The 12,653-nt window shown below is 37.1% G+C and overlaps 1 protein-coding gene across 3 annotated transcripts in view; it reads right to left on the reverse strand.

Annotated features, from left to right (window-relative positions):
• pacsin3 (protein kinase C and casein kinase substrate in neurons 3) overlaps positions 1-12,653 on the reverse strand; it is a 36,782-nt gene that overhangs the window by 23,385 nt on the left and 744 nt on the right. Inside the window, exon 2 of one of the 3 annotated variants that reach the window (XM_038268712.1) lies at positions 7,083-7,139. The exons of 1 other annotated variant lie outside the window; for it this stretch is intronic. The gene's annotated coding sequence lies outside the window, so the exon portion shown is untranslated. Of the gene's footprint in view, positions 1-7,082; positions 7,189-12,653 lie in introns of all 3 variants that reach the window. One more of the 3 variants, XM_038268641.1, reaches the window with a different exon arrangement.

The following is a 12,653-nucleotide window of genomic DNA, read 5'->3' on the forward strand; positions in this document are numbered from 1 at the left end:
TAATCTTACCCACCTTAAAGTTGATAAGCTTGATGAGGTTAATTATGAGAAAGTAAAGGAGTGTTGTTCCTTTACTTTGTGCTTTCTTTTACTTCTATTTATCCTTATATGAAACTCTGCCTTAAATGTTTATTATGATTATTATTATTTATTATTTGTTATTATTTTTAGCCAAAGAACCATAGCGATAGAGGCGGTAGCTTGCTAGCACTAGCAAAGGAGAGTTCAGGAGCATAGCAGTAGATCAGAGAAGTCGTCTTGGTAAACAGAGTCCTGAAGACCCGGGAGAGGTTACAGCTGACCTGGGCTTTAGTTATAGAGGCTAACTACGTAGGATAGAAGCAAGACGGCAGAAGACTGGATAAGTCAGCAGCGCAGACAGAACGCTGAAGGCAAAAGAGAGGGGCTGTGGCTTATCTTAAGGTACACAGGAGGGCATCAGAGAAGCCCGCCAGCAAGACAGAACAAGAAAAGATGGCGGCAGGCCGAGGCTAGTCCCTAGAGTCTAACTGGTGGTGATGGACGGAGGTCCGCTAAGGATCAGAGGAGCAAAGGGGAGGGAAGGCAGCAGTCGGTGGGTGTCTGCGCTGGAGGTAGGTCTATGAAACAGTCCTAAAGGGCAATTTTTTTTAAAGGCACCAACAAACCTCTTTTATCATTTAATAATATTTTCTCAATTTTTCATTTTGATTGAACAAAAAGCTCATCTCCAAAGCATCCTTCAGTAAAACATTGGTCTGTTCCTAATCTGCTGTTACTGAAAATGACACACTGTAGCTTTAAAGTATAGACATACCAGGCACTAGGGGTGAGTATTTGAATGGGTGTTGCCAAGGGCGTAGGAATATGTTTACAATTGGGGGGGGACACATGTCGGAAATCTGAGATTCGTAAATATTCAACAGAAACATATCTTAAGTACGCTACTTAAAAAAAAGGCTATTTAATCTTTTACTTTATTCCTTTATAAATGTGTTTGTAAAAATAATGCATTTAAAATTAACATAATGCATTTGTTCATAAGATGTGAGCATATCACCAAACAAAATGACTGGAGTCTTTTATTAAGCAAAGGGAGATGTCTTTCAAGGGCTTCAGCCCTTGGCATATTTAGTGTCCGCATACGCACTAGAAAATCAAAACAATTCAGTAGGCCACACAAGTGCAAAGTTTGATATGTTTTATTTTGTCAAACTTGCAATAATGGTCAAAAATGAATTTATATAGGTTGACTGACAGAGGGAGCTGACAGTGTGTTGAAGAATTATGGACAGGGCGCTTTGAAGCATCTGGTTCAAAAACGCATTATCAACCTTTGGTAGAAATCCATCCATCCTTCCATTTTCTGTACACCCTGTCCCTTAGTGGGGTCGGGAGGTGCTGGTGCGGGGTCCACCCTAGACAGGTGGCCAGTCTGTCCAGACCTTTGGTAGAAATGGCGCCTTTAATTCCAATTTGCAGTACAGAACAGAGAAAACTACAGAGTTGTCAATGTTGTGTTAATCTGTTTATAGTGTAAAAAGAGGAGCCAGCAGTTTGAGGAAATAAAGGTGCAGAAGTTAATTAGTTGGTTAATTAGTGGTTGTGCAGCAGTCCGCTGCACGACCAATGCGGCCGCCGCTGCTAAGAATTAGAATTAATTCTCCCTGTGGTTAACTAACGATCAGGAGCGCGGCAGGTATAACATCTGTCCATTTCGGCGAATCAAAACCATGCAAAAAATAAAAAATCCTCGTAAAACGCACGCCCAGACCGGGCTAATTTCAACACAAGTTGTGTTAGGTGACTGTTACTCACACTGACGTTTCTCTTTTAAAAAAATCTGAGTAAGTCCTACTGCTGTTTCAGCCTTTTAGTTGGTGGTGGCATTGTACTGAAATGAGATATAAAAAAAATATATAAAAAAAAACATTTTGGCTAGCGTGGCAAACGTCTAGAGAAAGTTAGCAGTTAAATATTGGATGAGTGATCAGCCCAAGACTACGGAAGAGGATTAGGGCCACTGGAAAAAAAAAAAAGTTAAGTGATTTTTACATTTTGTTTCAGTTTAATACGGGAAAAAAGTCAGAATCCTGGCTTTTATTTTCAGAATTAAGACTTTTTTTTCTCAGAATTCTGACTTTTTTTCTCAGAATTTTGGATCTTAATGTAGATGGGCACCATGAAGGCAGAGATGTGGAGCACTCAGCTTCACTGACAAAGATGTGAGTTGTTTGAGAGAGCCAGTGACACATTGGTGGAAAATGACAGAATTAGGCAACTTTTTACGTGCCCGTGGGGTCCACCTCATTAATGGAGGAGCAGAAGAGAGCTAGTCTCTAAAACAGACATGGCTATGGCTTGATGCTAACATGTTTGTTGTTAAACATACTTTTGTTATATTACATTTGTGTTGTGTTTTCCAAATAGTGTAGAAAATTAATGGTGGGTTTATAATGTTTACCTTTTATGAGCAGGACAGGAAGCAGAGAAATGTAGCATTACCTCCAACTAGTTAAACTCATAATTATGAAGTTATTCAACAAATTCCTCAAGTAAAAAAGTGCAACTTTTATTTTTTATTTATTTTTTTTTTTTTACCAGATTTGTTGATTAATTTCAGAATTATGTATTCCTTCCAGATTTCCAAATCTGAAGAATTTTTTTAAACCAATATCTACATTATTTAACATTTAGTTTGTTTTAGCAGTACTTCCTGTTATATTTCTTTATACGTATATTTTACATTTTCTTGCACAGCAAGCTCAGCAGATTTGAAATTGTGTGCTTGTGTAAACACTAGTCAATCTTTACTCTAAACATATATTCTGGTTATTTTTTAGGGAGACCCCGCTTCCTACGCCGCTGGGTGTTGCGATACAATATGATACTTGGGTCACAATACGATATTATCACAGTATTCTGATATCACTATATATTGCCATAAAACTCAATTTCCCCTCACTGTTTTAGATAAAAATGTTTTGTATTTTTAATATCGATATTAGGAACTGAAAGGTCGATATTATATCGAGCAGCCAAAAATCACGATATAGCCTATATAATTGCCAAATCAAATTTTTCCCCATACCTGCTAACTGTGCAGTAGGGCTGGGCGATATAGAAAAAAAGCTTATCGATAAAAAAAAATACATATTGATCGATATCGATAATTATTGAAAAGATCTGAAACCATATTTTATGTGCAGCTCTGCCTGGACATTTTATATTGCTAAATGATTTAATTTTAATAAAGAACACAAACACAGACTTCCAATTAAATATTTATTTAACCAACTTTTTTAGCCATAACAGAATTGTTTTAAAGAAAAATAACTTAAGAGACCTGAGTTATGTTATTAAATATTGACAGCGCTGTGTTTGAGAAAAACTTTCGGTCCGGAACTTCGTATCGTGGATCCAGAGTGGCGAGCCGCTGTTTGAACCCAGGTTTTTCAACAGCAGACGACGGCAGCGTATTCTTTGCTATGAAGCATGTTACAGCATGAGTAATGTCCTTGTGCCGCTTGGACGCTTTGTTGTATTTATCACAAACCAGGAAGCCCAATTTAGCCTGCGACGCCTGCTTTGATTTGGCAGAAATTCCCGAATATTCCTCGGGGGATTATGCAGAGCCGCGCCGGGGTCTACACAGCTCGTACTGCGGCGGGTGTGAGCGGCTGAGGTGATAAAACAAGTTGGTTGTGTTATTAGACGTCGTTTTCACTGGTTCCCTACAAATTTTACAGATGATTGTGGTTTGTTTTGTGTCCGACTTGCCATAACCGAAATACTGCCAAATTACAAAAACCCTTCTTTGGAACAATTTCCTCCACCTCTCCTTGCTGCGACATCTTCATGTGCTCTGTGTTGTGGTTTGAGAGGGCGGCGCTTTGTAACGGCGGGCCTGGGTCCGCGATTGCGATTGGTTGGAAGGAAGTAGTGACTAGCATAAACCTACATGATAGGCTACAATGAGAACGAAGGAAAACTGCGTTTTTTTATCAAACTTTTATCGACCCTCTTTTTTTCTATTGCGCCACACGTCTATCGATCGATATATGTCGTTATTGAATTATCGCCCAGCCCTACTATGCAGATTAGCTGCAAAAAGAGCCCTTTTGTATCAACTTTTAGAAGTAATGATACTCGCTATGCCTCAAATCACTAATAGCTGATTAGAGGAAGTAACCGTTTGTTTAGTGGTGCGAATAAATTTTAAATATAAAACTAATAAATCTTTTTTTCTGTTATGCAGGTTGTTGGATTGTTTTGTCACAATCTAGTGTTCCCGTTTCCTCAATATGTCTGCCTTTAGGCTTGTTATTGTGCATGTGTTTAAAATCTGCAGGTCAGTCTGTGTTCCAAAACCAAAAGCATAACAACAGGATGGAAATGCCAAAGATATGAAAGACTAAAAGATGAAAGGAACAAGGAGAGGAGTGATCCTCACATTTAAACCAAATAAAATAGGTGCGGGTGGTAAAGCTTTAAAGCAGGATTTAAGGCATAGCATATTTTTCAACTTGATTTTGCACAAACTGATGTACAATACTGGCTAAAACAAAATGAAATACTTCCACAGAAAAAATATGGTAATATTGGCTGAAACTATGGCAATGAAATATAATTCTGTACTTTCCATGTCAATTGCATGGAACAATAACAGTTTGCTTAAAGTGAAACCTAACCACCACTAGTCCGAAAAACAAAGAGGATCAGAAATAATTCTCACTCACAATCTGGACAGGCTTGAGTCTAACTGGCTAAAGAGGTGGGTGATGGGAGCGATAGAGAAATCTGTTACAGTAGGAGATTTTTGTTGTTACTTCATTGAAAACTGGGTCATGCCAGTGAAGAGCAGGAGGAGGAGGTGGAAGTGACAGAGAAAGGCTGGACTAGACCTTATACTGTAAGCTCAGATGGTAAACTCACAACCATTAATCTGATTAAAGTAAACGAATGGTTTCCCTGTAGATGGGCGGAGCCATTTTCTGCGTCGCATGGAGCATGTGAAGGACCACAAGACCCCCTCACTTTAAGCTGCACCACATTCCAGCAAAGGTTCAGTATTTACATACAGCATAGCCAGAAGGCTTAAAATATCTAGAAATGCAAACAGCAGATGGAGATTGTTACTGCCAGCCAGCTGTTGAGCTTGTGAAATGAGAGGCTTAATGTTCAAAGAATGAAGAAAAAAGAAATCATGGTTAGACTGAAACCTAATGTCAGGCTTTGCCTCAGTCTGTCATGTCTAAGGTTAACTAAAGAAAGATTAAAGTCAAACACTCAAAAGAAGGTCATCACTCTTTCCTCCCAAAATAAATCAGGCTAGAATAGCTCTTTACCATCTAGTCTAGATAAATTTAAAGTCCTAGTTTTTTTGACAAAGTTGATTCATTAAGAGGACTTGGGCTCCCTCACATGCTGCTGCTCATAGCAAGCCACTCACTGAAAGAAAGTCTTACAGTGGAAAAAAACAACAAATTTTGTAGTTTAGAGATATTTGAGGTTGTAAAACATAAATGATGCCCACTAAAGTAGTTCAAACCATCATGCATATTGAGGAAACACTGATCACTCAAACTGATATAGCTTCAAAATCATTCCTGGTCTCCTACTTGAGCAGATAGCCTGACTAAGTGTTTAAAATAATCAAAGGAAATTATATATATATATATATATATATATATATATATATATATATATATATATATATATATATATATATATATATATATATATATATATATATATATATATATAAATAAATAAAGAAATGCAGGAGCTCATCATTCTAGTTCTTAGGTCCACCTATTTACAAACAGTATAAGACTATTTTTTAAAAAGTAAAATCAGAGCTAAACCTATCCTTTTGCAGTTCAGCTAGGATAACCACATTTTGTTGTCATTTAGTAATTATAAGAATTCGTTTTGTCATCAACAGGTCAAATATTATCTCAGATTTTAAGAAAATCTTTAACATGCAAGATTGTAACATTTATTGCAGAACTTAAGTGAAGCATTTTGGGTTTGATTCAAAAAGCGTCTCTCCATAGTCCTTTGGCGATTTGGTCCAATCTTCCTGATATTCTGCTACTACAAAATGATTAATAAAAGTATGCGTGATTCATTGTGGCATATCGGTTAACATATATATGCCAATCAGCTGGGATAATAGTTGCTTCTCATTTATGATAAAAGGAATAAGAGCACATCTTCCACTTTTCTTTTTAACTTACGCTATTAAAATATGGTATTTTGACTCCAAGTTACAGCACCAAAAGAATCTCATAGCATCCTGTAGAGAGCAACTAGAGGTTTAAATTAATTCAATTCAATTTGTGATTATAAACTCTCAATTAATGCAATTGTATTTATCATAAACATGGACATCCCACTTGGGTACTGGGCAGATCACCTTCAATCCAAGGGGAAAATAACTTAAAAAACTTAGATTTTGAACAACACTAAGCTGATACACACCTTACTGCCAGGAACATCACAGTTTGTTAAACAGTGTCTTGGCAATTCAACAGGTGAGTCACATCAGAGGTAAAATAGCTTTAAACCGAAAATACCCGTCTATTACCACCAGAACAGGTTTTAATTATGTTGCTGCAGAGGTTAGTCAGAGAACAGGCAGGATAGTTGTTTGAAACCTATCAGTGCAGCTGTCAGCCTGATACCAGAGGTAAATTCTTCTGTGCATATTTTAAAGAGCTGCCAACAGAATACAGTACATCACAAAGACAATAACCCTAACTACAGTTCCTATGAAAAGCAACCAGATGCCTCCAGTTGATGTTTGTTTCTCTTCCTCTAATTAAATGATAAAATACAAAATGAAAACAAATGTTAAACAAGTGTCATACTAAATAAAAAAGAAGCATTAACAAATCACGTGCACGCATCAGCTTTTACCGATACAAGGGGAAAATAAATGCTAATATATGGAGAAATATCAGCTGGATGATGCATAAGTCAATTACTAATCACAGTCCCAAGAAAGTAAGTAAGAATGCGCCTGTAAAATTTAAGAAGAGCATGAATACAAAAGTTAATCCAATCTTGCCAAGTGGTCAAAGGGAAGAAGGACTTACCTTTTTAGAGAAAAGAAGACAGATGGACAGATGTCCAGACAGAAGACAGCTTTGTTTCTTCAGCGGCCTGAGAGGCAGAACAGTCCAGACAGAGAGAGGAGGAGTCCTCAACAGCAGAAGGAAAACACGGAGAGGTTTGTTAGACAAAAGCAGCAGCAAGCAGTTAGATTAGACCACCCTGGCTCCCTCACAACGAGCTGCTGCTTTATGGGTCGGTGCTGGCTGGAGGGTGGCACATTCTGGGAGTCCCAGTCAAATACCACACATGGAGCATGGAGTGAAAGCTTAATACGCAGCCAGACAGCAGCAGAGCTTTTGCAGTAGTGGTCAGAGCGGTTAGCTCACACCTCTGTTACAGCCCATCACAGAAAAACCTGAAGAGGGAGCAAGGAAGGTCTTAAAAAGAAAGTATCAGCTGTTTTTATTACAGCATTCACCATCAATACACTTAAGAAAAAACAAACACTCCCGCAGATTCTTGATGGAAATATTAATCAATAGATTATATATTGTTAGATTTAAAACTCTTAGACTAGGCCTTAAACTGTCCTTTTTGATGAAGACCCACCTCTGTAGTTCTGCTGCTACAGAATGGGCAGCAGGAGGACATGACAAATAGCTTTCCTCAGTCTGATTTTCACCTAACTATTCTTACCATGTATCTTAACATTTTCTGTTATTGCTTTCATTAACTGTTCTCTTCCTTTTTTCCATCTCAAAACTATCTCTGGCTCAGCACTTCTTTATTTAGGTATCTCTTCCACAAAATAAGCCATCAATGGAGCTCTGCTATTAAAACTGTGGACAGTTTGTTCATCCTCTCATCGATAGTTTTCCAGGTGAGATTCCTTTGTCTACCGGAATCATTTTATAATAGAGAATGAAATGTATCTTTATAATTAAACTAGAATTAGAGTGAATTAGGTCAATAGTTAAAAGCAGTACTCGACTTGAGGGGGGATGAGAGGGGATGGCATTCCCCTTCTTATAAAACTATCTTAAAAAACATCCCCCTTCTTAAATGACCATTACCCCATATCATACCCTGTAACATTTTATCACTCAATGTGTAAACTTCTATTACATATTAACAGTAATGGCAATAATCAGGCTGTGCGCTTACGAGTAGCCTGACCAAATTACAGCGGCCCAGAGGGCACATGCCATTTCATTTTCGACCTCAGTGGTGCAACCAGCAGAGCAGGTTACTGCAGGTTAAGGTGTTCTGAACAGCATCACGGCCAAGCGGCAAGGAAAACACGATACGAGGGACTTCATTTTTAAGAAGGCAAAAACTAACACTTCATGGAAGTCAAGAGTCAGAACATTTATAAGCTTTGTAGAAGTCCTAATCTCTGGACACAGCGATACCATGCAAAACTAGGTAAACTAGTTTGAAGCATAAACATTTTTCTGTCTTTAAAGTTGTCATGATACACGAGAATTAGTCTAGAGTATATAGGCATTGCTGAACATTCAAAATGAGCATTTTGGTTGTGAATCAAACAAAAAATTAATCTGTAAACCACTGCTGTTTTGCTAGGTGAAAGCCAGAATCTAGACGATGCTGGTGAGACAAGTGGAGCTGCGGCCAAGAGCATTGGAGGAAACCCGGAGGAGAGAATCGAAGGTTTGAAAAATGCATCTTAATTAAGCAATTTACTTTAATTTGCCAATAGAAGCCATACTGATTTCTGATAAACAATATTTTATAAAATAAATACGCTAACTAAATATTTGAAAGGCGAGTAAAATTATGAGATTTTATATAGGCTTACTTCATATTCAGGCTAATTTGAATGTATTTGAATTTGTAAGCGGATTTTTTTCAGATTTTGAAAATTATTTCAGCTGTTTCAATTTAATCAATTGAATAAAAAAAAATACTGCATTCACGTTCAATTGCAATGTTTTGTGAGGTTTTGTTCCAAACCTTAATAGATTAACTTCCAAAGTAAATTCAAAGAAGTGTCCTATCATGACATGTAGCAACCATACCATGCATAGTGCTTTAGGTTAACGAACTATATTAATTAGGCTATGTATGCTTACAACAAAAAACAAAAAAACACCATCCCCCTTCTTTCTTTCTTTCTCTCTTTTTTTTTTTAAACTCGACCACTGGTTATAAGATTATACATAAGTAGATTTTAACAAGATCTATTTGTCTTGCAAAGTTCATCTTAATAAATGGATTAAAAACAGAACAGGGAAAATACAACCAAAAAAACAACAATTAAAAAGGAATTTCATTTCCATGGGAAAAACATAAAATGTTCCTTCCCTTAATAACATAAAAATACACACATATTATTAGTTTTTTTTAAGGGACAACTCTTTTTATAAGGTTTAACTTTTATCAGTGAGGCTCAGCTGAGGTCGGTTGCTCTGCCTGCAGCTGTTGATCCAACAGTGAATCCAATGAAAATCCTCTAAATGAAGAAAAACAGTGGCGTCCTTAAAAAAAAAAAAAAAAAAAAAAAAAAAAAAAAAAACATCCCTCAGTTTTGTTTTTCCACATGCGGGTCGTCCTATAGCTCATCTCCAACCAGAACCACATCAATGCAACCACTGTAGGCCAGTACCGCCTCACTGTCAGCTGCCCACCGGCTGCAGAACTGCCAGCTCAGATAAACTCAACATGCTGCTGACCAGAGTCGACGCTGCCAGAAATCAAAATAGATCCCGCCTTTCCTTCTGACTGCTAAAAAGGGTCTAAAACCTACACTGTCAGTCAGGACACATCTTTGCTTTATAGTTGGAGGTTCTCATGCATCTATTTTCATATATAAAGGGATCTCAACTTTTAATGGAGTGCATAGAGTTAGACGTACACAACCATATTCATGTATATATTATTTTTATTTCCCCCCCCCATGTTTCAAGCGACATCTCAATTTTATAACCAATAGAACAAAAAGATAAAAACAAAAAATAAACTTTTTATAGGATTACATAGAATGCAATTTGCCACATGAAGATAAACATCTACTGTTCTTACAGTGAATATTTATATAGCTATATATAAAGATTAGCTCATTTCCATGATGTTTTCGACTAAAGCAGATTGATTCCTTTTAATTCACTCCCATCAACACACATGCTTATAAGGTTTTTTTCCCCCAGTGATATCAGCTTGAGATGGACACCAGAAGCCCTCGTGACCCCTGCAGGGATAAAGCATGACAGAAATGGATATCATTTAGCTTTGATATCAACCTACATGTGTTATGGCTACAAGCCCCAAGTTTCAAATAACCTCCTATTAGAAGTTAACTAGTCTTCATGCAAGTTTGGTAAAACTGAATTAACTTTGTTTACAGCTTTGTTTACTCAGGCATTAACCAGATAAAAACATGATTTCACTGGAAAACTGTTTTCCTAAAAGTCAAAGTATTTCTAAACACTGAGGACCCTAAACTATGCCTTTCACCAAGTCCAGTTTAAATTCAAATTTAGCTTGATTTTTTGCATCATTGACCATAAAAAGTAATGAAACTGTTGGACTCCACAAAGCAAGAGAAAGAACAATAATGGCAACCATTAATAAATAAATCCCACTGTGAGATTTTAAAAAATAAAACAAAAATCTGCAGCTTAAAAAAGCCTTCCAGTCATTTTGAGACTATTCTTTTTATCTTTAGACAGTCAGCTGAGACTCTTTGCTCCTATTAACAACCCTAAAATAAAACTTGAAATCACACAGTTGGAGATTCTTGTCTTTCACTTGGTAACATACTTGTAGGTCTCAATTGCTAACTGAAAAACAAGGAATAGAGAGCTCTAATAAAGAAAGTTCTATCGATATCTATTGGCAAACAAGGGTTTAGGTGTCTGTTTGGTAACTTGTGCTAAGCCAAGCTATTGTGTCTAAAAATATACAAGATATGCAGAACTCTGTGTCCTTCAGTCAGCAGAGCATTGCATCAATCACAACTTGCAGCGTTGGTGCATCGACAGACACATCACATTATTGATTTTTTTCTTGTCACACTAAAGCTGATTTGGCAACTTCTGCCGCTGCTGCAGGGACGACCATCGATCCCTGAACTGTAATGTAAAAAACAAAAATTAGGTGCTATGATAAGAGATTACTAAAAATGTTCTTCTACCAGCAGCAATTAAAGTGAATATGTTCTCAAAAAATGATATATCTTAATGAATTTTTACAGGAAAAAGAAAAAAAAATCTTTCCATCTGTTCAAAGCTGAAAAAGGCTGTGTAGCGTTATCACAGGGTGGTTGTTAAATGTAAGGGTAAAGGGAACTAAACTTTTTTGGGAAATAAACAAACCTGAGAGATACCAGACAAAAAAAAAATGGTTTCCAGGAAATTTCTTTTATAGCCAACCCCAAGATTTGTTTCGCATAACTTGCATATTTCTTATTATTTTGCATCATTTCAAAAACTACATCGTTTCAAAAACTACAGACTGTCAACGGTATTAATATGGCAGTGTTTATATACACTTCTCAAAAACACATCCTGGAATGAATGAATGAAATGTTTTCTGTATAAAGTAAAATGTGCTGACAACAAAATCAAATAAATCATCAACGGAAATCAAATTTATGGATCAGGTCTGGATTTGGAGTCACAACACTAGGTTGGTCCAACTTGTATGTAATGCCCTTAAAACAGGTAAAAATTAGGCTCAGTATGGTGTGTGGCCTCCATGTGCCTGAATGATCTCCCTACAATGCCTAGGCATGCTGGATTCAGGTCTGGGAAATGGTTGGGCCAGTCCATAGCTTCTTGCAGAAACTGCTCCACCCACATGAGGTCGAGCATTGTCCTGCATTAGGAGGAACCCAGGGCCACCCACAACAGCATATGTTCTCACAAGGGGTCTGAGAACCTAATCTTGGTACTTAATGGCCATCATGCTACCTCTGCCAAGCACATGGAGGGCTGTGCGGCCCTCTAAAGAAATGCCACCCCAGACCATTACTGACCCACTGCCAAACTAGTCACACTCAAGGATGTTGCAGGCAGCATATTGCTCTCCACTGTCTCCAGCCTCAGTCACATGTGCTCAGTGTGAACCTTCTTTCATCTGTGAAGAGCACAGGGTGCCAGGATGAATTTGCCAATCCTTGTGTTCTCTGGCAGATGCCAAGCATTCTTCATGGAGAACATACTGAAAATACAGAAACTGTACTCCAAATAGAAATATTTATATAAATGAGTGTTTTTTTTACTATTGGAGTTTGGGTGCATCCCCCCCAATCCGTCTAATTTAAAAACTTAGGTATTAAAAAGTATTAAGCCCACTATATATTTTTGTGTAATATCTTATATTACCAATACTTCATAGAGAAACCTACGAAATATAAATATTGTACATTTTGAGTTGGGTATTTTTTGATAAAAGAAAAAAAAAATCAGGTTTAAAACTTAGTTGATGATGCACAAATGTATTCAACCTAAAGTATAACGTGATTAAAACATGTCAATTACAGGGGAGGAAAAGAAAACAATTAAAAAAAAAACACTAACTTTAAAAGAGCTGTGATCATTAGTCTTATGTAATGTCACCTTGTATGGAGGACCAATTCTGCCATAATTAAA

This window comes from Cyprinodon tularosa, unplaced genomic scaffold (genome assembly GCF_016077235.1).
Source record: "Cyprinodon tularosa strain WSP-4 unplaced genomic scaffold, ASM1607723v1 ctg100, whole genome shotgun sequence".
NCBI classification, from domain to species: domain Eukaryota; kingdom Metazoa; phylum Chordata; class Actinopteri; order Cyprinodontiformes; family Cyprinodontidae; genus Cyprinodon; species Cyprinodon tularosa.